This window comes from Humulus lupulus, chromosome 2 (genome assembly GCF_963169125.1).
Source record: "Humulus lupulus chromosome 2, drHumLupu1.1, whole genome shotgun sequence".
In the NCBI taxonomy this organism is placed as follows: Eukaryota; Viridiplantae; Streptophyta; class Magnoliopsida; order Rosales; family Cannabaceae; genus Humulus; species Humulus lupulus.
The window spans coordinates 61,420,855-61,446,658 of NC_084794.1; the positions used below are offsets into that span (position 1 = coordinate 61,420,855).

Here is a 25,804-nt window from a genome sequence, read left to right on the forward strand (position 1 = left end):
CATCAGATTTCTTCAAGTCAAGCACACTTAACTTTGGAGTTCTCAAGTGATGGGCTACTGAAAAGAAGATGCATCTTGTTGGCATAGGTAGTACCCATCAATCTATTTAAGCCCTCTTCAACTATGTAGTCCCATACCTACACATTTTTAGAATCATGACACTTGACCTTCCCCAAGCGGTGTGGAATTGCACAGCTTTACCCAGTCTTTCCCTTTACGGATCATGAGATTCTGATTGTCACAATCATCCCCCCCCCCCCCCGCCCCCCCCCGACGTCCCCATCAACCACACTTCCGGCTGGGTCAAGGCTCTGATACCATTTGTAACGCCCCACGTCACTGTGGCTGCTTCCTGGAATGACGACTGGCCCTACAAACCAACACAAGTCTTTCCACCATGCTTTGTCCTCACTCGCACGCTTCCTAGGAAAACTTCCCAGGAGGTCACCCATCATCAGATTGCTCCAGGTCAAGTACACTTAACTTTGGAGTTCTCAAGTGATGGGCTACCGAAAATAAGATGCATCTTGTTGGCATAGGTAGTACCCATCAATCCATGTAAGCCTTCTTCAACTGTGTAGTCCCATACTTACACAGTCTTAGAATCATCACACTTGACCTTCCTCAGGCAGTGTGGAATTGTACATCTTTACCTGGTCTTTCCCCTTACAGATCACGAGATTCTGACTATCACAAGCGATGTAGTGCCCATCACCTAGCACTACATTGCTACAACCAGAACATGCAAGAACTCTAGGTTTTTTTCTTCGAACTTTCCCAAGCCAAAGCTCCATAAACCCACTCCAAACCTCATCTAAACTCAAAATTGAACCTACAATTCATTATATCTCCAACATAACCTAACAACATCAAAACTTAATTAAAAGCATCATCAAACACAGAAATCACAATTGAGCTCTGAAGCTCAAGAACATCACCTGAAAACCAGAAACCCATAACTTCAAAGTAAAAAAATTATTACCTCCAAGAGAGTTTCGGCCTAGGCTGCCCCAAACCACTCCAAGCTTCAGCACTCAACGTGCCAACCTCAATTCCTCACAACTACATCACCAAAACCCAAAATCCAAAAATTAAACTCAGAACTTACAAGAACAAGGGAGAACCTAAAACCAGAAAAAATGAAACTCTTACCTTCTCCCCAAATTCGAAATTTCTAACTATGGATGGCTACTAGTCCTTTCCTCAACTTGATTCCACCCTTTAATTCCCTCAAACCCAGCTCTCAAGACTTGATTTCTGCTTCTCCCTTCTTCAGAATCGAACCAAATGACCCAAAGATAAAGTCTGGAAGAGTCTAACACGTGAGAGCCTTTTCCCCCAGCTGTTGGTTTCTAATTTTAATACCAAAAGACCATCCTACCCCTCTTCAAACTGAGCCAAAAACTAAACCTCAAGGGTAGCTAGGTCATTTCACCACTCTAACAGAAATACCACTTTTCCCCCCTCTTATTTCACTAATACCACTAACACCAAGGTTACTAATGGTTACCACCTCAACTAACCATTACTTACCACAATCGTGACTCTCAACTAGTACCGCAGAACAGGATCACCTCAAGCCTTATGCTGCAAATACATCCACATAATAATGTGGTCTTAACAATTTATCACAAACAATCACGTTTATGCCCTCAACGGGCCAAAATTACGAATATGCCCTTATAAACTAAACAGGGCCTACATGCATACTAATACTCATAATCACACATCTCATACATCCATATAATCATATAAGCATGCTTATCACATAATCATGCATTAAATAATTTAAATCACATATAAACCAATTATGCCCTCCCTGCAAACTAATCAAGGCCCCTAAGCTTATTAGTGATTTTGGGTCGTTACATTCCTTTTCCCTTACCTACACCACATAGCACCGTGAGCCAAGGCTCAGCAAGAAAACTTAAACTTGTGCATGAACAGTAGATACTGATTCCAGATGCATATCTAACACACCCAACAGTAATAACCTACTCATGCATGCATACAATTACAAATAAATGATCATAGGATCATTCTGGGGCCCACTACCCTAAATAGATGACCATAGAGTCAATCCAGAGCCCTATGCCATAGCTATGTGACCATAGAGTCACTACCGACCCTTTTCCCTAGCTCTAAGTAACTAGCCATAAAGCTAGCCAAGCGCTTTGTTTTCCAAACGACCATAGGGTCGGCTAACGTAATAGTACGTCCCTAATTAGGCCTAAGCCTCTCGGCCAGCGCACAACGTGCTATTGCTGCCCTTGACTAATAAGTCAATGCCTTAACAAGATATTCATATGACCAGACAAATAGATACAGATACAGATAAGCACAGTTCACACAATACAAGTATGCATACATATTAATCATATATCTCAGCCAATTAAATAAAAACACAGTAATAACCATGTTCCTTAATGGGGTCGAGCTCTAATTACGCAGACAATGCAAACAATCATTAAACAATTATCCAGACGCAAAGCATTCAAGCATGCTTAACCAACGAGATCAAACATAACATTAATCACATACATTCTCAGGGGCCCGAGCCCTATTCATAACTACACTTAACAACTGGGCCAAGCCCTAATCACATATATCATGTATCGGGTGCAGTTTTCTTACCTTATTCTGAGTGCAACGTATAATAAGAACGACCCTCGAGCACGGTCTTGGTTCTGAGCCCCTAGCGATAACCTAGGCATAACCATAATAGAGAATCTCATCAATAACGAGTGAATAAAGGCTTCTGGACCAAGTCCTAGCCTCTGGGACGTCGAATTCTACTAAACCAAGTAGTAGAATCGATCCTGAGCCCTTACGTTTGAGTTCTCGCACTCAAAACCTTCATGGGGCTCAAAAGCCTCTCATGCACTACGACCCAATGCAATAGAGTCGTGACCCACCTCAAATCAGAGAGCCCAAGGGCTCTTCTCTGGACTACACGTGTCGCGGTGCGCCCCTACAAGCGCCACAACTCAAAAGGGATTTCAGCACTAGCTTCTCGCTGCGTTCATGAGAGCCACAGTGCCCCAAGAACAGGACTGCGGATCGACATGAAAACCCAAAATTTTTCCCTTGTTTCTTCAAGCCAAATCTCACCAAAAACCTATCCAAACATAGCTAAATCCCAAAAATAAAGTTCTTAAACAACTTAGCACTTCAATGCGAACAAAACCCAAGCTAAAACTTGGCCAAAACCTCATCAACTCTCTAAATTCAGATTGAGTTTTAAAAACTCAAAAACTTAACTAAAACCAGAGAATTAAAGCTAGTAATTGTTACCCTTGCTGCCCAAAACGATTCTAAGCTTTTCCCCAAGCAATCCCAAGCCTAAACTAGCTTCAATTCCTCCTAGATCGCAAGAAATTACCAATGAATTGAGAGAGCGAGTATACACAAGAGAGAGAGAGAGAGAGAGAGAGAGAGAAAGTGAGTGCTGAGTGAACATGTTTTGTGTTTTTTGGTTTATGTGAGGTTACTTAGAGTTCAAGTAACTCTAAGTAAATCTCGAGGCTCGGGGTACCCAAATCTCACTAACTCCGAATATATCTTCGAATATTTATCCCTGTTACCCGATATCCCTGTTACCCCGATGGTAAAATGGTCAAAATCCCCAAAATTCCCTCCAAATCTCACTAACTCCGAATATATCTTCGAATATTTATCCCTGTTACCCGATATCCCGGTAATACACTAACTACCCAAATATTTAGTGTGAGTTGGGATATTTGTAATGCCCCAAAATCCCTAATGTGGTTTAGTGATTTGATTAGTAGGCCAGTAGGGCCATAATTGTTTTATTATGCCATTAAACTATTATATGCATGTTTATGTGAATTATATTATAATATGATGTTAAATGCATGCATGTGGGTCCACATTTCATCACAGGGGTATTTTGGTAATTTGACCCATTGAGGGCATAATTATGTAATTGTATGCATGTCGATGATCTATTGTTGAGGCCACATTATAATGTGGATTTGTTCGAGCTATTCGGCATGAGACGATCTTGAGTGCAAGTTAGCGGTTTAGTCATAACGGGAACAAGTTCAGGGCTCGGGGCGAGTCTCGGGGTGATTTTAATGATTAGAGCGTTGCCAGGAATTAAAGGGTAACGGGATATGAATTATTGGTATTTGAGAATATCGAGAATAGCGGGAATTGGAGGGTGTTAGTTATGATTAACGAAATAGGTGGAAAAGGACAATTTTACCCTTGTGAGCCTTTAGAAAACCTTAAGTGACCTAGGGGAAAAAAGGTCATTTCACCTTAACATTTATATAAGCCATTGAAGGCCGTAGAAGGTGGCCAAAATAGAGTATCAAGTTTCTCCTCCCGTACCTATTTTCCTTCCCTTTTTCTTTGTGATTTTTGGAACTTTTCTTGAGGATTCAAGCTAGAGAAGTGGATCTTGAGGGCTTGTTATTATGTTCCACTATTGAAGAGGGTCCTAATGTGAGCTTGAGGTAAGTTTCTAGCCATTAAAACTCTATCTTTGCTCTGTTTTTGCTATAGTTTTCAGCTTGGTTTTCTTGATTGGTTGAGGGGAATTGATGGGAGTTTTTGGCTAGGGTTCTTGAGGTTGTGATGCCTAGGGCATGTGGGGATGGTTTTTGGGTTCATTTGGGACTTAAAATGAGGTTTGGAAGCATTTGATTCAGGTTGTAAATGGAGGAATTGAAGGGGAAAGTTTCAGGGCCATTTTTGGCTGGGTGTAGCGCCATAGCGCCCAGTAGGGGGTGCTACGACGCTACTCTGTGTAGCTTTGGGTGGTTTTGGCTCTGCTTAGGGCACTGGGGTACTACCCTGTTCCGTTAAATTCCCATTTTAGGAATTTTTAAGGGTTTTTGGCTCGGGGTTTCAATCCTTAAGGCTCGGGATCGAATCTACTCACCGTTTGGGTACAATTCAGGGTCCCGGGAGTGAGGTCTAGGTCAAGACCATTTCTTTGTTTATTTTCATTAATGGAGGTTATAATTGGTTATGATTAGGTAATCACTAAGGAATCAAAAGGTCGATCATTCTCAATGGTCGTTCTATTAATATCCCTCGCTCGAACCAGAGGTAAGAAAATTTCACCCTATATATATGACACGCATGGTTATTATTGAGGCATGTTGAGTGTTTAAATGTGGACATCGATTGCATATTAAATGCTTAGCAAATCTTGCTTACTTGTGAATGGCACTGACTTACTAGTCAGAATCAGCAATGGTGCCAGATTCGTCTTTGAAGTTATGACTTACTAGTCAAGTTCATCAACGGTACTGAGCATTGGTCGTGTGTTACTGACCTAAGAGTCAGGAGTGGCATAAGCGTCATGAACGCAGAGCCGGTGAAAGATTAGATCTAATCGAAATCTGCATTGAATGACTCACTATGAGCATTAATGCCGGACCGACCCTAAGTTCGATGAAAACTAAAAGCGCTTGCCTAGGTCTATGACTAGTTACTCAGAGCCAGGGCCATAAGGTCAGGTGACCCTATCGTCACATGGCTAAGGGTACGAAACCCACAGTTGTGACTCTATGGTCACTTTCTTGGTTTACATTGGTGACTTGCTCATCAGTCACATATCCTGTTAAAGCTAGTGACTCGATCACTCATTTGTGACTTATACATCTGTCACTCATCAGTTTAGGACTATAAGTCCGGGATGATTATCATATCATTGTTTAATATTATATACATGCAGTATTGAGTTTTCTTGCTGGGCTTTGGCTCATGGGTGCTATGTTGTGAAGGTAAAGGGAAGAAAAGCTCACCCAGCCCTAAGTGGAGAGCTTAGGTGGCGATGTGTACATATGCGGCCGCTTGACCACCACGGCCAAGGAGTTTCTCAGAGGGACTAGGGGTTAAACCTATTTTTGCCGCTTAGGTCGGCGGGTTGTAAATTTACAATGTAATGACCATTTTGGATTGTAAATAACTTGTAAACATTTTTATGGGCCCATGAACAATTTTATGTTTTAAATAAAATATATCCTTTCCTTTTGATTGGTTTTACACCTCATCCTATTAATAACACCTAGAAGCACATTTTTTTAACCAAAGAACTCAATTAGTGAATTAAGCACGATTCAAAGTTCATAGTAACTGTCTTGGGGTAACCAGGGTGTTACAATATTGTTGTGGCATTCCAGGTGCTGTGAGTTGGGATAGAATACCATGATAAAGCATGAAATCTTTGACATCTAAATCCAAATATTCATTGCCTCGATCTGATTGAAGTGTTTTAAGAGTCTTACCAAATTGCTTCCCAGTGTTAGCTTTGAAGTCCTTAAACTTGCCAAAGGTTTATGACTTTCTAAGCATTAGGTAAGTATGAACATATCTTGAGTAATCGTCAATAAAAGTGATGAAATACTCATTGTTGGTAACTGGTTTACCATGTGCATAACGGAAAACACGGGATGTTGGGCCTTGAGATTTTAATTTTTTTTATTTAAACAAACTTTAAATAATCAGATCCATTAACATAAAATACATTGATCATAGAGAAATAAAAAATGAGGATTTACCAGTTGAAGAACTATCAAGAATCCTCGCTATATTTTTGTATCTCCAACGAACATCTAATCCAAAGCAGTTCTTCAAAATACTCAGACCAAGATCTTCCAAGATGTTTCTCTACACCTCAAGACATGTGTGTGTGCACGTAGAGTAACGGTAGGGATAAATTTCTGATTCACAAGATATTCTCAACACATGAGATCTTGGAATATTAGGTCTGAGACAATTTTCGGGGATAGAGAAAAAAATATGATATATTTTTCTCTTTTTCAAAAGTATATTATTCTCTTTTAAAAGTTAAGTGAAACTATTTCCATCTGATAGATTTATAAAAGAATTAAATAAATTTTAAAATTCAAAATTCAAATTATAAATCAATTATTAAATAATTATATAAATAAAAGAAATATCCAAGACTCATTCTTGGACCTTATTACACGCCAACTACACTGCATGTACTGTAGTTGGCGTGTAACACATCCCTGATTTCAGAGATGCGTTCAAACCATTTTCTTTTAACTAATATTTATTCTAAAATATGTAAACCTCATAACTTATCTTATCAGATTAATTAAATAATAAATATAATTTTAAATTCAAATCCAATTTGAATTATCAGAAATATCTTTTCACATTATTTAAATAAATAAACCTAATTAATTCAAAATTAATTATCTTAATTATTTAAATGCTATTTTCAAAAATACCATTTTATTTAAAAAATAATTTTTCAAAAAATATAATTAACCAATTTATTAATTTTAAAAATTAATTTATTAATCAATTAATTTTTCTGAATTACATATTTGACCATGAAGAACAAATTTCTTTCAAATATGTCATTTTCCTGATTTTTCCTAATTTCAACTCTTACCTTGAATATTGTTGATAGACCCTTTGTAGGGACCTATGGACCTATAATTTCAAACTCCAATATATTTAGATTATTAATTAAAACTATTTAATATAATAACCTTAATTTATTAATCTCAATATTATTCCACTAAAAATATGAGATTACACTTTTGTAATTATAGACATTTATTTATTGAGTACTTTTAAACATATAAAAAGTGTCCAATGATTTAATCACTATATACAATCATCTATTAATGCTTCATAATTAAAGTAGGAATTAATCACTGTTTAACCTCTTTAATTATATATTGTTTCCTTAAGTACCATTAACTTTACTAGTGAAGGTTAATTCATAAACTGATTTATGAATTTGAGCTTAATAACCTTTCAGTTTCAAAAGCCAACCCTTAAGAGAACCACTATTCAATTCATCTCTAAAAGGTGTAAATGCTTTATCTGTATATTATGTCCCCAGCTATGTACATCAATGAGTTCCCAAAACAAAAGTTTTCAGCCTCATCATTCTGACACACCATAACGAGTGAATCAAAGAACTCATATGTGTAAAGACCTGACTAACTAAAAGACCTCGAATCTTTAAAAACTACTAAGACATACTACTATCTTTTGGATATATATATATAAAATAATAGACTTTATTATAGAAAATCCAAAACTCGGGATCCCATTGTTATTACATAAAATCATAAAGAAAATAAAACCTTTATTTTAATTGTTCAAATACTAAATGCGGAAATCATAAATACATAATATAAAAGACTCAAATATCAACTTTCTCCTCGATCAATTCCATCGGTCTATTCCTTTAGTCCTCTCCCAATACACATGCCAAAGCCACCTAGAATTCGTCCCGCCTTCCATGTTCATTTACTTGCACCATCTAAATAAAAAGGAATGAGCCTAATGCCTAGTAAGGAAAAACTACTAAAGCATAACATAAAACATAAGAGGTAAAAACATAAAGCATAAAAAATAAGACTACAAATTAATCACCATTAACTCATTACCGTAGTATGTGACAGAAACCATCTAGGTCCTCTTGTACTATTTAGAGGTAGGTTTAAACACAACTATAGTCTATGATAATGATAAAAATCTCGGGATTTGCTTATTTGCTGTCCAAGCAACCATATTTCCCAAGTGACTAAAATCATAAAAACAACATACATACATACATACACATAGCATATAAACATAATCATAACACATAAAATCTAACTTATTTTCCTTACCGAGTATTGGAGACAAGTGCAGGATTGGAAACTCCTAAAACCAAACAGTAAAAACCATAAGTTTCCTAAAGAAAAGAGAAGATCTAAACCATCAAGATAAGAACTTACCGAAAACCTTAAGTTTCAATAAAATCAAACACCTAACCAAAAGCCATTATAACAAGTTAAGATTTGAAGAAAAAGAAAAGAATAAAAGGAACTATAATGAACTAAATCCGAGGATAAAAATACCTTAGATAGCTTAGAACTTTGATCTACACCTCAATACCAAAATCACACTCTAGCTTGCTTCCCAAGTGTTTAGAAAAACTTAGATTTGAAAGCTTTCAACCCCAAAACCCTAGTGTTTCTCTCTAGAACGAACTTAGCAGCTTGGAGGCTCTGAGAAGTGCTTGCAAGATGATGCAAATGGCTGAGTGAAGGGTCCTATTTATAGAGTTCAAGGAGTGAAACTAACTCCCATTAAAATGAATAAAAATTGAATTTTTTTGCTCAACAGATGCCCAGAACTCGGTCAAAATCGTTCAAGAGCAAGTCCAAGTTATTAAGGGTTGTTTCTAGCTTAGATTCCATGAATTTTCAAAAATGGCTGAGGGAGCTGATATATCGCCCCTTATAGGTGATATATTGCCTACCCCATATTCCCGAGCCTCCGTGGTTTTGTTCGTGCAAACTCAACATGTTTTCCGTATCAATCATAGGTGATATATCGGCCCCTATAGTTGCGATATATCAGCTTACGCTGATATATAAAACACATTTTTGCACACTTTCAGCACACTTGAAGTTGTTTAAAACAACCTTTGCTGAGTAATACGAGATCTTAACATCTGAGGGAAGGTTTTAGACTTCCTAGGTTTATCCTTGATTAATTTATTCATCCAAAATCCCTAATAAGCATACATGTGACAAATGTCACATCCTTAATTATTCTATCTAAACCTTAGGTTATAATAAATAATATTTTTAGGACCAGCTATATTAATCAAACCTTATGATAAAATTAATATTTCTTAACTATAGGTTAAACTTACAAAATCCATAACAATATCTATGAGTTTCCAAATAATTCTTGGCTTGAACCAATAATCACAAAAACTAAAATACTACAGCATAAGCTACTACTATCTAGCTAAGTAAAATTCAGAGATGAAACAATTCTCCCCTACTTAAAATAATTTCGTTCTCGAAATTTACTTACCAAACAATTCTGGATACCGTGCTCGGATGTCGTCCTCCAATTCCCACATTGCCTCCCATTATGTACTATTAGTCCATAAGACCTTGACTATTGGAATACTCTTAGACCGTAATTCCTTCACCCCATTCTCTAGGATGCTAACCGGTCATTCCTCATAACTTAGGTCTTTCTAGAGTGCTAACGTATCATACTTGAGAATGTTGGATGGGTCTGACACATATCTACACAACATCGAGATGTGAAACACATTGTAGCTATCTGCTAGAGCTGGCGGCAGGCCTAATTTATATGATATTGGTTCCACCTTGTCCAATATCTCAAAAGGACCTATAAAACGGGTACTAATTTTTCCTTTCTTCCCAAACTGCTTCACTCCTTTCATAGGAGATAATCTTAAGAAGACTTGATCTTCGACTTTGAATTCCACATCTCGTTGCTTAGCATCTGCATAACTCTTTTGTCAACTCTGAGCAGTGAGCATACGTTTTCTAATCAGTTCAACTGCGTCTTGAGCCTCTCTAACAGCCTCGGGTCCAAGAAGTTGTCTTTCTCCTACCTCGTCCCAATGTAACGGCGACCGACATTTCCATCCATAAAGTGGGTGCCATACCAATAGTTTCCTGGTAGCTATTATTGTTGGAGAACTCTATAAGTGGAAAATACTTACTCCACGATCCTCCAAAGTCTAGTACCCAAGCGCGTAACATGTCTTCTAAAATATGTATGGTACGCTCGGACTGTTTATCGGTCTGAGGATGAAATTTCGTACTGAGACTTAGCTTGGTAACCATGGCTTGCTGCAAGCTTCCCCAAAATCTTGATGTGAACACCGAACCTCTATCGAATACTATGGTCTTAGGGATTCCATGCAATCGTGCAATTTCTCAAACATAAATGTCTAATTGCTGGTCCGTAGTGTACGTAGTTTTGGCAGGCAGGAAGTGAGCTGACTTGGTGAGTCTGTCTACCATAACCCAAGCCGAGTCATGTTGCTTATTTTTTCGTGGTAATCCTATCACGAAGTCCATGGCTGTGTCTTCCCACTTCCATTTTGGAATACTAAGCGGTTGCAATATGCCTATGGGTCGCTGATGTTCTGCCTTTACTTGCTGGCATATTAGGCATTTGGACACATATTATGCTACGTCTTTCTTCATTCCCGGCCACCAATATAGTGCCTTGATGTCGTGAGTCATCTTGGTAAACCCTAGGTGAACTGAGTATGGGGTAGTGTGTGCCTCTTCTAAAATCTTCATCTTGATTCCATGATAATTTGACACGCATACCCAGCCCTTATATCTCAATAACCCATGTCCTAATATAGAGAACTTCATAGTCTTTCCTTCTTTGACTGCATCCATATGCGATAATAGTGTGTAATCATGCCCTTGCCCGATGTGTATATCATATAGTAAACTTGACTGGATGGACAAGTTAGCCAATTCACCCGTGACTATTTCTATCCCAACATTAATCAGCTCTTGATGAAGCGACTTTTCAATTCTAGATATGTAACGACCCAAAATAACTAATAAGGCTTAAGGGCCTTGATTAGTGTGTCAGGAGGGCACGATTGGTTTATGTGTGAATTAAATAATTTAATGCATGATTCTGTGATAAGCATGCCTGTATGATTAAATGAATATATATATGAAATGCATGTCTATGAGTATTAGTATGCATGTAGGCCCCGTTTAACTTAAAGGGGTATATTTGTAATTTTAGCCCGTTGAGGGCGTAAACGTGATTATATGTTATAATTGTGAGGACCACATTATTATGTGGGTAAATCTGCAGCATGTGACTTGAGGCGATCCTAGGGAGCTAGTTAGCGGGAAAGTCACAATGGGACCTGATACTTGACTTGGGGCGAGTCAAGGGGTATTTCAGGTATTAGATGGTTATTTGGGTTATCAGGTCATGGAAATAAATAATTGGAGATATATTTGAGGTTAGGAAGCTTAGGTGGGAAAACTAGGAAATTTTACCAATTTGCACTCGGGGACGTTTTCGATACCCCGAGCCTCGGGATTGACTTAATTGCTTAAGGATAGACTAAGTTAAACTCAGAAAGTGGTAGAACAAGCTAAACCCACCTTTCCTTCTCCTCTCTCTCTCTCTCAAGGGAAACTACAAGGAACCAAGAAGAACTTGGCTGGAACTCGGAGAAATTGAGCTGGGATTTAGGAGATTAGCTCAGCGATTAGCTAAAGGATCTAATCAAGAGATAAGGTAAGTTATGAGTTTTATCTTTGCTAGTTAAATTCTGTGAATATGGCTGAGTTCTAAAGTGTTTATGGGTTGTTGGCATTAAAGGTTGAATTAAGGCAGAAGGCTTGGGAGTTAGCTCTGTAACTGTTTGGAGGATTGAGTCTTCAGTGAAGGTAACCTTCAATTTATGATATAGTGTTTAAATTCTGGGATTTTCTGACTGGTTTTGATGTTCTTAAGCTTGTGGGTTTCAAAGATTGAAATGTTGTTTTGATGAGTTTCTAGACTAGGTTTCTGCTGGGTTATGTTGCTGAAATCATGTTAGAATGCTTGTAATAATTGGATTATATCATTATGGTGGTTAATGGTTGTTTTGAGTGAGGTTTGGATGTTAAAAATGGTGGTTTTTCTGGGTTCGAAGGGGTCGGGCCGTGGCATAGTTCTTGGTGTGTCGCGGCCCTCTGGCTCAGAGACATTTCATATAATTAACATTTCTGGGTTAATGGTATCTTTTGTGACCAAAATCTTCTAACCCTAGTTCATTAATGGGTTCAGAGACACGTTTTTAACTAAATGACTTGATTAGCAAGTCCTGCACCTTTATAAATACACAGTGTAACAATCTTGGCCGTCCAGGGCGTTACAAGATAATGCTACCAGATTTCCGTAACTCTTCCATCTTAACGCATCTGCAACTGCATTCGCCTTTCCTGGGTGGTTTGGATTTCACAGTCATAGTCATTTACTAGTTCCAACCACCTGCGCTGCCTCATATTGAGCTACTTTTGTATGAAGAAATATTGTAAGCTTTTGTGGTCCCTATAGATCTCACACCATTCTCCATAATGATAGTGGGGCCATATTTTCAATGCGAAAACCACCGCTACCAACTCCGTATCGTGTGTTGGAAAATGTTGCTCGTGTTCCTTCAGCTGCCTTGAGGCATAGGCTATCACCTTGTCATTTTGCATCAGCACACAACCTAAACCTTGCTTAAACGCATCACGGTATACTACAAACTTGTCGTTGGGTGTCGGTACGCAAAGTATTGGTGCTGAACATAATTTATCTTTAAGCAACTGGAAGCTTTCTTGACATTTATCCGTCTAGTTGAACTTTTGTTGTTTCCAGGTCAGGTTACTAAGCGTAGTGGCTATCTTAGAAAATCCTTCTACAAATCTCCGATAATAGCCTGCTAGTCCGAGAAAACTTCTAACTTCTGACACATTCTTAGGTCTTGACCAATCCTTCACAACCTTCACTTTAGTTGGGTCTACTGCGACTCCATCCTTGGATACTATGTGGCCAAGGAACACTACTTGTTACAGCCAAAATTCACATTTCTTGAACTTGGCATAAAGTTGGTGCTCCTTTAGTCCTAGCATGGTCAGTCTTAAATGTTCCTCTTGCTCGGGCACCCTCGGTATATTCCAACATAAAATATCTTACACAGATATTTATATCACATAAACATATTCATATAATCACATAATACGTAATTTTTCAAAATTATAAAAATACCACTCAAGAGTATTAAATTACCAAGTTGCCCTCACATGCCAAAATTACCAAAATACTCATGAAACGAAAAGACGGATAGTACAATGTGTCTGCTTGAGTACAATTATTACTGCTAAGCATGTTGTTTATGTTCTATGGACTATCTAAATTTGTTTAATTAAGTTTTCTTGTTGAGTCTTGGCTCACGAGTGCTATGTGGTGCAGGTAAGGGTAAGGAGAAGTTAGGCCAGCCATGAGTTGGAGAGTTTTAGGGGCGGTGTGTACATATGCAGCTTGCTCGACCGCCTCTACCGAGGTATCACAGAAGAACTAGGTTTGAACCCTATTTTGTCGCTTAGGTTGGCTTATTTTGTAAGCTTTTGAGTAATAAATAACTTTTTAACTTCTATTTTGAGATCCCATGTATAGACTGAAACTTTTAATGAAATTGTTTATTTCTTTGACCAAATTTTTTAATACCTGAGCCATTAGTTACTTTAGTCACATGTTTTAGTCCAAATGACTCATTTAGCGAGTCTAGCACTAATTTAAACACACGTTGTAATAGCCCTGGATCATTAGGGCGTTATAGTGTGTGTCCAGTGGAGGTTCAAGCTGTTGTCCTATAGGCCCATATGACTTGTGGTAACTCTTCAGGCCATCTACATTTAGCTTCTTCAAGCATTTTCTTCGTAGAACTCTTGAGAATCTTGTTTACGGCTTCGACCTGACCATTTTTTTGGGGATGGGCCACTGAGGAGAAACTCTTAGTAATCTCATTTTTCTCGCAGAACTGCGTAAATAGCTCACTGTCGAATTGGGTTACATTGTCCGAGACTATCTTCTTTGGCATTCCATACTTGCAAATGATGTTCTTTACCACAAAGTACAAAACCTTCTTTGGGGTGATTGTGGCTGAAGGTTCAGTCTCGGTCCATTTTGTAAAGTAGTCTACAACAACTACCGCATATTTGACTCCACCTTTCCTCGTCGGTAAGGATCCAATGAGGTCAATTCCCCATACCACGAATGGCCAAGGGGAACTCATCATGGTGAGCTCAGTTGATGAAGCTCGAGGTATCAAGGTGAACCGTTGACACTAGTTGCAACGCTTTACATATTCAAATGAGTATGCCTTCACTGTTGGCCAAAAATATCCTTTCCTTATTACTTTCTTCGAGAGGTTGTGCTCCCCAGCGTGATCTCCACAAAATCCTTCGTGAATTTGTTCTAGGATTTTCTTAGCTTCGGGTGGGGTTACACATCGCAATAACGACATATAATATCCTCTCCTATACAATTTCCCTTCCAAGATAGTGTACCTTGGTATTTTGTACATCAGTTTTTGGGCCTCGTTCCGATCTGCTGGAAGGATCCCAGTTTCGAGGTAGTCGATTATAGGTGTCATCCAAGTAGGATGCGAGTCTATCATGTCGACTTCGACCTCGTTGGGCTTGGTTATGCTTTGTTTTGGCAAGAACTCCACTAGTACCACGTTGAGTGTGTCTACTTCCCTAGTTGTGGTAACTCGAGCTAAGGTGTCTGTATTCGAGTTCTGTTCTCACAGAACCTGCTCAATCATGTAGAACTAAAATTGTTTGAATGCTTCTTTGACTTTTTCTAGGTATGCTGCCATCTTAATCCCCCGTGCCTGGTACTCTCCTAACACTTGGTTGACTACCAACTGAGAATCATTATAGCAGTGTATGGCCTTAGCCTTTAGCTCGAAAGCTACTCGGAGCCCTATTAACAGTGCCTCATATTCAGCCTCGTTATTTGTAGCCTTAAAAAAAACCTTAAGGTTGAGTGGAACCTTTTTCCTGATGGAGTTATGAGGATAATGCCTACCCCGGATCCGGTCTCATTGGATTACCCGTCGACATAAAGTCTCCACAGCTTGTGGGCAAGGGTTATGAATTTTTCGTTGGTGATTCTTGTACATTCGACTATAAATTCAGCCAATGCCTGACCTTTTATCGTCGTTCTCAGATGGTATGTGATCTCAAACTGCCCGAGCTCGACCGCCCACTTTAATAGTCTTCTCGATGCTTCAGGTTTTGCTAATATCTCTCTCAATGGCTGATCGATCAGCACATGAATGGGATGCACTTGAAAGTAAGTTCAAAACTTTTGAGATGCATGAACTAGGCATAGTGCTAGTTTTTCCATCAGTTGATATCTCAGTTAAGCTACCAACAGTCTTTTGCTGATGTAGTTAATTGATCTTTGTACTTTCTTATCCTCCCAAACAAGTGCTGCACTGATTGCATGCTCAGTTGTAGCGAGATATAAGTACAATATTTCTCCCATGACTGGTTTGGATAAGATTTGTGGCTCAACGAGGTGCTTTTTAAGAGCCTGAAAGGCAAGCTTGCACTCGTTTAACCACTCGAACTTCTTGCCCCCTCTCAAATGATTAAAGAATGGTAGACACTTGTCTGTGGATTTTGAGATGAACCTGTGGATGTCTTTATGATTTTGAGGTGCAGAAATATCGATTATTGCTTTGATCTTATCTAGGTTTTCCTCAATGGCTCGAGCATTCACTATAAATCTTAAGAACTTTCCCGAAGATACCTCGAATGAGCACTTTTGTGGGTTGAATCTCATGTTATAATTTTGAAGTATAGTGAAGCATTACGCAAGGTCATTGACATGGTTATTATTGTGTATGGACTTGACCAGCATGTCGTCCACATACACTTCCATGTTGTTTCCAATTTGTTCAGCAAACATTCGATTTACCAGTCTTTGGTACGTCGCTTCAGAATTTTTTAGCCCGAAAGGCATTACATTGTAACAGTATATCCCTTTGTCCATCATGAAGCTCGTATGCTCCTGATCGAGTGCATGATTTGTTATTTGGTTATATCCATAATATGCATCCATGAATGGCATGATATTGTGACCCGCGGTTGCATCAACAAGCTGATCAATTTGAGGCAACATAAAATAATCTTTCGAGTATTCTTTGTTGAGGTCTGAATAATTGATGCAAGTTTGCCACTTGCCATTCAATTTTGAGACAATTGCTTGGTTAGCTATCCATTCCGGGTAGAAAGAATCTCGAATAAACTGATTTTCATTTGGCTTGTCGACCTCCTTTTTTAAGGCATTTTTCCTCTCGTCGTCGAGGAGTCTTTGCTTTTGCTGCTTTGGAGGGAAGGTGTTGTCGATGTTCAGTGCATGACTTATAACAGTGGGACTAATCCTAATCATGTCTGAGTACGACCACACGAATACATCCTGATTTTCCTTTAGGAAGCGAGTTAATTGCTATCTCACTTCTTTTGTGAGGTTTTTCCCAATTTTTACCACCTTGGGGGTTTCCTTATCATCGAGCTGAATGTCTTCGAGCCCTTCAATGGGATCGAGGTCAGCCCTGTCTTCTTCTACCCTACGATCAATATATTCTTTGACCTTGTAGATTCTTTCTTCAATTTCCTCTATAATTACCAGCGTATGTGCACTAGTTTGGCCTTTTCTCCCCATGGAGATACTATAGCATTCTCAGGCTGCTAATTGATTTCCTTTCAACGTCCTGATACCATTAGGCGTTAGGAACTTTACAGCCAAATGCCTAACGGATGTGACTGCCCCCAGCTCAATTAGGGTTGGTCCCCCGAGCAGGACATTGAAATTGATGGGGTGTCCACTACTATACATTCCAACATCTTAGTTATTGAGACTAGATAGTCTCCTAAAGTGACTGGGAGCTCGATGGTTCCTGTACTAGCAATTCCCTCCTTTGAGAATCTGTATAGGGTCGTTGCGCAAGCTTTTAGGTCTCAAATAGCCAACCCCATTTTTTCTAGTGTCGCATTATAAAGGATATTGACCGAGCTTCTGTTATCAATGAGGACTCAGAGAACCCTCTTATTTCTAAACTAGAATGTTATGACCAGGGGTCATTGTGAGGAAATTGAACGTGGGAAGTGTCATCTTTGGTAAAAGTGATCGGTTGGGTTTCGACCCTCTATTGTTTTGGAGATCCGTGTTCATGCAGGTAGGGAGATCCGTCTCCTGTCTTCAGTTCTTGGACGTACCTTTTTTGAGCATTTTTTTCTTGCCCCTGCAATGTGAGGTCCCCCAGCGATGGTTATTATGTCTTCTCCATCGATTAGGGGAGGTCAATTATCCTCCCTTGTAGGTGGTTCCGCAACTTGTTGAGCTGGTTGAGCCAGAGCTGCCCTTTGATAAGGCAGAGCCTAGGCTTGATTCCAGTTTCAGACATATTGTCCAAGGTAACCGCTCGAGATCATCCCCCGATCTCATCTTTCAGTTGTCTACATTCCTATGTCTCTGTGGAATCTGCAAAACTTATTTGAATCTCTCTTTCTACATTGATGTCGCATTCCTTCAGGTTGTCTAAATGGGACCTGATTTTCATTTGTGACAAATATGTTCTCCCGAGTGTCTGCGAACTCGGTATACATGGTGTATATGGAGAAATCCTTATCTCATTTATTCTTTTTACCCTGTCTGCCTCAAGGTTATTTCCCTCATTCTTCTTTCTCTTGAAAGAATTGTCTCATGAAGGTTGAGCCGCGGGTGGCGTGGCTAAGTTTGTGGCTGAGTTAATGTTGGTCGTTGTAGTTGTTGAGGGGGGAGGAGCAAGTTTAAGTGCTCACCTCGCCTCTTCTACATTGACGAACCTCTGAGCTTGAGTGGTGAACTCAGTTATTGTTCTCATGGGCTTCCTTTTCATATCGTCTCAAATGGGACTTCCTGATAATACTCTGACTCGCACTGCCATGAGGTGACCGTTGTCATCAACGTTGCGAGCTTAGGCCACTTCCATATTAAATCTTGCCAAGTAACTCCTTAACGATTCCCCTGGCTGCTACCTTATATTTTTCAAGGAGGAAGCCTCGAGTTTGATGCTTTACGTAGCCTGGAATTATTTCTTGAATTCCTTAGAGAGCTGCTCCTATGACGAGATTGAGTGCCTTCAAAATTTGGTAAACCAAATTTTTTCTGGTCTAGTGAGTGTGGTTGGGAAGAGCATTCATCTGATCTCATATCCGACATTGCTAGCCCTCATACTGTGTTGAAGATGCTTAGGTGGCTACTAGGGTCGGTAGTCCCGTCGTAGGGTGCCACTTGAGGTATCTTGAATCCATTGGGGAAAGGCGTGCTCGAGAGATGTGGAGCAAAGGGTTCGAGCTCCTCATCTAAGTCATAAGCCTTATCCTTGTGTTTCCCATCTCGAAGAAGCCTGAACGCTTCCTCGAGTTGGTTAATTCTTTCTTGAACTGATTCCACCGGGGGAGGAGCCTGTACTACTAGGAACTAGTTATTGTTCATGGGAACTCCAACTCCTTGTTGCAGTATAGGGTTATAGTAATTCCCATATATAGGCTATAAAGGCTCCCTTTGAGCAATTAAGTGTGCCCTCAGGTCCGAATTTTGCTGGTTGGATTGCCCCGGTTCTTATTCAAATGATCTCGAAGATTAGGATGATCATTCAGATAGTTCTCGTAATATCCAAGCTTAATTTTATAGACACTCACCGGCCTACTATAATCTTGGCTTCCCTCAAAGGAGCTAACCGTCATCTGCGGCTACTGCTGTTGTCGTGGGGCATGTCTCTGAGGTGGATTATTCACGTGCACCCTAACTCTGGTAGCACGTGACCTTGACATATAACTTCCTGATGCTTGGGGTGGTCTAGCCTGTCTATGTCATTGATGTGCCCCTGGTAGGACTTCACGATCACCCGTTTGATCGGGTCAAGCCTGATGGCTTCTGTCCCGACTTCCACTCCTAGCATTTTGGGCAAACCTCTTAGGCACCCTTTCCCCAGCTTAGTTTCCACTAGGAGCTCGCTGGGGTGCATCTCGAGTCAGATATGGATGTCTAATGGGTGATAGAGGATGCCCAATTGGAGGTGGAGGTGGTCTCTCGATGATTATGGTTGGCCTTACTGGTTTTGGGTTATGAATTCGGGCTGCTTGTGGGGCAGCTCGGTTGTTTCCAATGTAGATCGTAACCTCTCTTAGTTGGTTGGTTCGTGAGGGGTTTCGAGATGACACCCCAGACCAGTTGATTACAGTACTCGCTCTAGCCTTCGCTGCTTGACCTTGTTGGGATACTCTTTGTTCAGCCGCCCTTGCTGTAGTGCTACCTCGAGGATGTCCCCTAGCACGTTGTGGGGGCGCCTGCAATTCTGCGGCCCTCCTCATTATTTCTTCGTTCAGCCACGTGGCTTCAGCCAAGTTTTCTCACAGCCTCCAATTTTCCAACTCTGCCATTGGCATATACCTTTTAGGATTATAATAATCCTAGTTAGGTGGCCTAGACCCCTGACCTGGTTCTCGCGGGGCCGAGGACGCACTTCCTTCAGTAGGATTCTCCTCATTCATTGGCTCTTTGCCAGTTTGATGAGGAGTGTTCTCCTCGGGGATTATGTGTAATGGTGGACCATTTCCAAACCCCGGGATGTTGCTAGCAAGTGTCGCCATCGCTTTTTCAATGGAAGGTTTGAAAGAATAAGAATGCTTAATGCTCTCAATGAAAGCACCAAACTGTTGACGACGTTTTTCATCAACTAAAAACAAGAGCAATTAAGCAAATGTATAATTTAGTAAGAAAAGAAGAATAGATATTTTTACGTGGTTCAGCAGTTAGAATCTACCTACGTCCACGAGTCACTTTTATTGAGGTCTTTGTTCAGTCTTTTTGAGAGAAATTTCAAAGAGACTTTTCTCAGTACAAAATAGCGTGTGTTTACAAATGACTATTCCCAGACTATTTATAGGCCTAGTTACCAGAATCCTCTCTTAATCTTAGGGATATTGCACTATCCATATTAGATTTAATTGGAGCAACAAATTCCGTAGATTAAATACAACCAATCACATTTATTGTAAATAAATATCCTTAAACAATAGGGTTGATTACACTGTTTGAACTAAATCCCCTGATTATAGGGATTTCCTAATAGCATCTCTGTGTATTAATTTAACGTGTCTACGAGCTTGAATACTGCTCCAACGTGCTTTCAAGATCACATGTAGCTTTGAGATCATCGTTCTAGTTGTCGCTACCTCCTTGTTTGATTGGTCTCTCGAACTCATCTTTTGGAGGAGACCTTTGTTGCCTTCGAGCCTGCAACTCATGCTCGAGTGCAAATGACATAGCTCTGGAACTTTGCATATATTTGTACAAGTATAACGTTAATACTTATTAAACATGAAGTTACACCTTACGAGCCTACATTTCGAGCTTGTTTATTTATTCTCGAAATTTGGGTGTAATAAATCACAAAAAGAGTTAGGCACATAATTTAGTGTAGAATTTATCATTTTCCTGAAATTATATTAATCATAATCAACTTCTTATCATCAACTCATTCTCTTGATTTAATTAGGCTCAATTAACAACTTGAACAAAATAAACAAGAGCTAAAACAAACAAAAATAACACAACACAAACTAAACAAGACACAAAAGTGTAATCTACCCCCCTAAACTTTTTAAGCACATTGTTGTCAATGGGGTTAAAAAATACATAACAAAAACAAAATAAAAATAAATAAAGAAAAGATCATGAAAAACTCCCTCATCAAAAAACATCTTCAAACACGTCTTTAGCATCTGCAAATTCATTGTCCTTATGTAGAAAGACATTGACTGGAGGTGGATCTCATAGAACAAAATCTAAGCAAGAAAAATATAAATAAAGTTAAAAAATTTTAAACAAATAAAATGCAATTTTTTTCTTTTTTCTCCTATGTTTTTAAACATGAAACTAAAACATAAATACATTTTTTAAAGTAAAATGCTTGGGTTGCCTCCCAAGAAGCGCTTTATTTATAGTCATGGCTTGACTTTCTCCTGAGAAATTTCAACTTTCTCCTTTGATATCATCAATGCACCAATCGAAGCCTTGTATTCCAATTCTTGACACTTGTTACCACACAAATCCTTCTCTTCAGTACCACTCATATCAATATGGTGGAACTGAATCATCTCTTTCTTTACTTCTTCAAACTTGGGCATTCTCCCTTTGTGCTCTATACAACTTTCTTTCACTTTCTTTAGCTTAGGGTCTCGATCAACCACTCTCATCAGCACTGAAAAAAATTTCAAGATATTTTTATCCTCAATTTTACCCACCAAATCTACTCGCAAATAATTTTCAACTCTGGAGGAATCTTTGCGCACACAAAACACACTGAACGTTTCGTATTCATCTTCATTGTTAAGGCTCAGTTGACCTTTGGCTACATTAATCATCGCGTTCCTAGTTTCTAAGAATGACCTACCTAAAATTATAGGTATGTCTTAATCTTCTTCCATATTTAACACAATGAAATTCCCTGGCAATATTAACTTACCAACCTTTATCAACATATCTTCGAGAATACCTCTTGGACAAGTCAAAGATCTATCTGCCAATTAGAGTGTGATAGATATTGGTTTTATTTCCCCCAAACCTAGCTTCTGATATATAGAATAGGGCATCAAGTTGATACTTGCCCCCAAATCACATAAAGTTCTACCAAAAAAATGAGCCACGGTAGTACAAGGAATAGTAAAACTTCTTAGATCCCTGAGCTTTAGAGGAAGCTTCTTATGTAGAATTGCACTACACTCCTCATTTAATGCCACCATCTCATTTTCCTCCCAAAATGAATGTTAATCTAAAGTTTATTTAAAACTTCTAAGAACTTGGAAAACTATGGGTCTGGATTCTTCTTTTGTCAGCGCTGAGGAAAAGGTGGAGGAGGATAAATTTGCTTCTTTGCTATCAATATACTCTCTTGAGACTTCTTTTATTTTGCAACACCATTTTCAGTTACCAACTTACTAGGGCCTTTATGATATTTAGATTCATCCACCAATTCATATATCTTTGTAGTATTACCTGTACCTTCATTCTCCTTGCCACTCCTTAAGGTAATTGCCTTACATTGCTCAATCTTTTCTCTTCCAGGATTTATCTCAGTATCACTAGGAAATGTTCTTTGAGGATGATTATTAATAACACTAGCTAATTGTCCCATTTTCATCTCCAAAGCTTTCATTGATGTGCTTTGACTTTGAATCAGGGCATTTTGGTTTTGAATCACTGCATCAATTTTCTGCATATATTAGAGAAAAAGTTTTTCTGTTGATGGCTTCTACTCATTGTTTTATTGCCTTGGTTGTTACTGAAATCTTGGTGGAGCATTTGGTTGAAATGGCATATTAGGAATCGAATTGGAACTCCACAAAAAATTAAGATGATTCTTCCAACCAGAATTGTAAGTATAGTATGGATTATTCTACTGACAGATTTGATTCCAAAAAAAAACTAGCAACTTTCTGTTGTGTAGCATCCTGATAGACCAAAGGACATTGACGACTTGAATGACCTTCTCCACACAAGTCACAAAATATTTGCATATTTTGAACTTGTTATACCGACTGCATAGATTTTTGTTGAGCAATAGACATGCCTTAAATCTTCTTATTAAGAGCTTCAAGTTGTGACACTATTTTTTTTTGTTGTTGCAAGGAATGATGTCAACTGATCAACTTCATAAATACATGTTTCTTATCTAGAATTGACTCTATCACGGGATCTACGATTATTGAAAGTCAGATCCTCCAATATCTCAAATGCATCATTGGGGTATTGATTCATTAACGAACGCCTAACAGCTCCATCAACTTGTGTAGCACATTGTAGACTCAAACTATTGTTGAATATTCGAATCTTCATTTGGTCAGAAAGTTCATGGTGTGGGCATTTTCTTAAAAGATCTTTCAACCTCTCATAAGCCTCATACAATGATTCTATGTCTGAATGTTGGAAGTTCTAAATCTCTCTAATCAAACTTTCAGTCTTCGCATAAGAGATATACTTGTTCAACAGCTTCTAGAAGTTGATTCCAACTGGTAATGTAGTTTCTTTGTAGTGAGTCCAACCATTCTCTTGCTCTTCCATCCAAAGATCTACTAAAGAGTCTTAATCTAATGGTCTCTTAAGATATACCATTTGTCTTGAAATTATCCATAATCTCCATAAAGTTCCTCAAATAAGCAGTTGGGTCTTCATTTGGAAGGCCATTGGATTTGTTCTATGCAATGGCTTGCATGGTGGCCAAGTCTACATGAAGTTGTTGGCCTCAATTGCTGGCCTTACAATGCTTGAATGAATGCCATCGAAGGAAGGCATAATATAGTCTTTGATCCACAGACACATTTGAACTTCACGATCAACACCTGCTCCATTGCCAGCCCTTTGTGGGTTGCCAATCCGATGTGGATCGACATTACACTACAACAACTATGCCCATATATTACATTAAAATATCACATATTTTAAAAAGTATTATTGTCGCATGCTAATAGAAAAAGACACAGACATTTTACTTAAATGAAATGAAAGAGGCGGTAAATGAAATACACAGGCGCCAAATGAAAGACAAGAGAAATCTCTAAGGTTGAATCCCTAATAACTTTTCACGCCTCCTTTGTTTCTCTCTCACACTCAGTAACTCTCTTTTGCTCGTTCAATCTTTCTTTCTTTCTCTCTATTTGTTGCAGGTGTGTAACGAGATGATGGGGGCCTGCGGCTTGGGTCGTGTGACAGGGAGGCTCGACTCATGGGTCTACGGCGTGGCTCGCTCGTGGGTGTGACAGTGCTTGCGGCGGTGGGTCTACGACGTGGCTCGACTCATGGGTCTACCACGGTCTTGTACTAGCTATCTGTTGTCTCTACAATCCATTCATGTTGTTCGTCGTCTTCCTCCATCTCATCTACCACAACTTCCCTCCCCATGTTTCCCGTCACCGACCGAAGAAGCTCGTGCCTTGAGCGGCTTAATCTGACGCCTCGTCCAACGACGTAAGCGCTCATTTGAGCTAAGGATTTTTTTCCAAGCTTCAATTTTTATGGGATTTTTACTTGTTTAAGCAAATCAGGTCGCCATTCTTGGAGGGTCGGTGGAGTTTTGAATGGTTTGGGTCTGGAAGCCCAGGTTTATTTGCTGCCAAATTCATATCCGAGTGAGTTTTCTATGCTCTAATGTGTTACTCAGCTTTGAGAAATGTGGTTTGTAGTTGTCCAAAATTATGTGGTTAGTGTGAAATTGGATTGAGTTGGATAACAGCTTATCGTGTTTAATGTTTATTGTAACCCCTGAACTGTTTGCTGGAGATTTCCCTCAAATTTGGCTAACTTGTCGAAAATGGATATGGTGATCAAGGATGGATATGCAAGAGTTACGGCAAACATGAGAGTTTTTAACTCGGTATTATACTCTTTAATGATGTGAATTTACTTAACAAATGGGATTTCATAGTATGTGTTTACAAATTTGGCTCCTTTTCTCCCAATGCTTCCAACTTAATTTGATTGACCATATGGTTTCAGATGATTTTACAAAATTAACTTTTACTTCTTATTCTAAGATGCCAAAAATTTAGTACAAATGGGAAATAAATCTGTTTGCATGTTTTTTTTAATGCTGATTTGATTTGTATGCTTTGATAACTTCATCAGCACATAGTTGCAGATATCTTTCTTTTTAAAGGGAATTTATTATGTTTGTTTGAATGCAGATAGAAACCAAGTTTACTCTGTCAACAAAATTGACTGTTGAAGGACCACTTCAAATGAGAGAGGAATACACATGAGGGGTTTTTGAGACACCAAAGGTTATTGAATAAACGGTGCCAGAACAACTTAAAGGTGCACTTGGTCAGGTAGCAAACACAATACATCAACTTCCTATACCTGTTAGGGATGCTTTCACTGGTGGTCTAAGAGTTCTTTTGAGTAAGAAAAATTTATGCTTTATTGACCATTTTTTAAATCTTAAAAATTTGAGTTAGTACCTACCTATAATCTCTGTTTTAATATGTTGTCAAAAAGTGTTTGGTCAGATATTTCTTGTTCTTTGTCCTGGAAATAACTGTTGTATGGGACAGAACTCTGTCCTTTCAGCCTGTTAACTTTTACATTACTATTCTTGCTTGTATAAGAAAAAAGTAATCAGCCTTTGGCTAGTTAGTATCCTGCACTTGACATTTGCAGTTTCCTGGGGTTTTATTATCTTCCAGATTTCCTTTATATAGCTCTTTTATAACACCCAAATGCACTTGACATTTGCAGTTCCCGGAGTTTTATCTTTAGTTGCTTTTACATAGTTCTTTATAACACAAAAATGACATGAGCTATTAGAGCAGCTAAGATAACTATTAGTAACTGAAATTTTGAAATTTTCCAAAGGATCATTAAGTCTTGACTGCTGAGGATA

The 25,804-nt window shown here is 38.9% G+C and overlaps 1 non-coding gene and 1 pseudogene across 1 annotated transcript; both read left to right on the forward strand.

Annotated features, from left to right (window-relative positions):
* Positions 1 to 23,272: 23,272 nt before the first annotated feature.
* LOC133820208 (small nucleolar RNA R71) lies at positions 23,273 to 23,379 on the forward strand. The gene has a single exon (XR_009886634.1). It is a non-coding gene; the product is annotated as a small nucleolar RNA R71 (small nucleolar RNA).
* Positions 23,380 to 24,322: 943 nt separating this feature from the next.
* Positions 24,323 to 25,499, forward strand: LOC133814330 (probable plastid-lipid-associated protein 13, chloroplastic; annotated as a pseudogene).
* Positions 25,500 to 25,804: the final 305 nt, after the last annotated feature.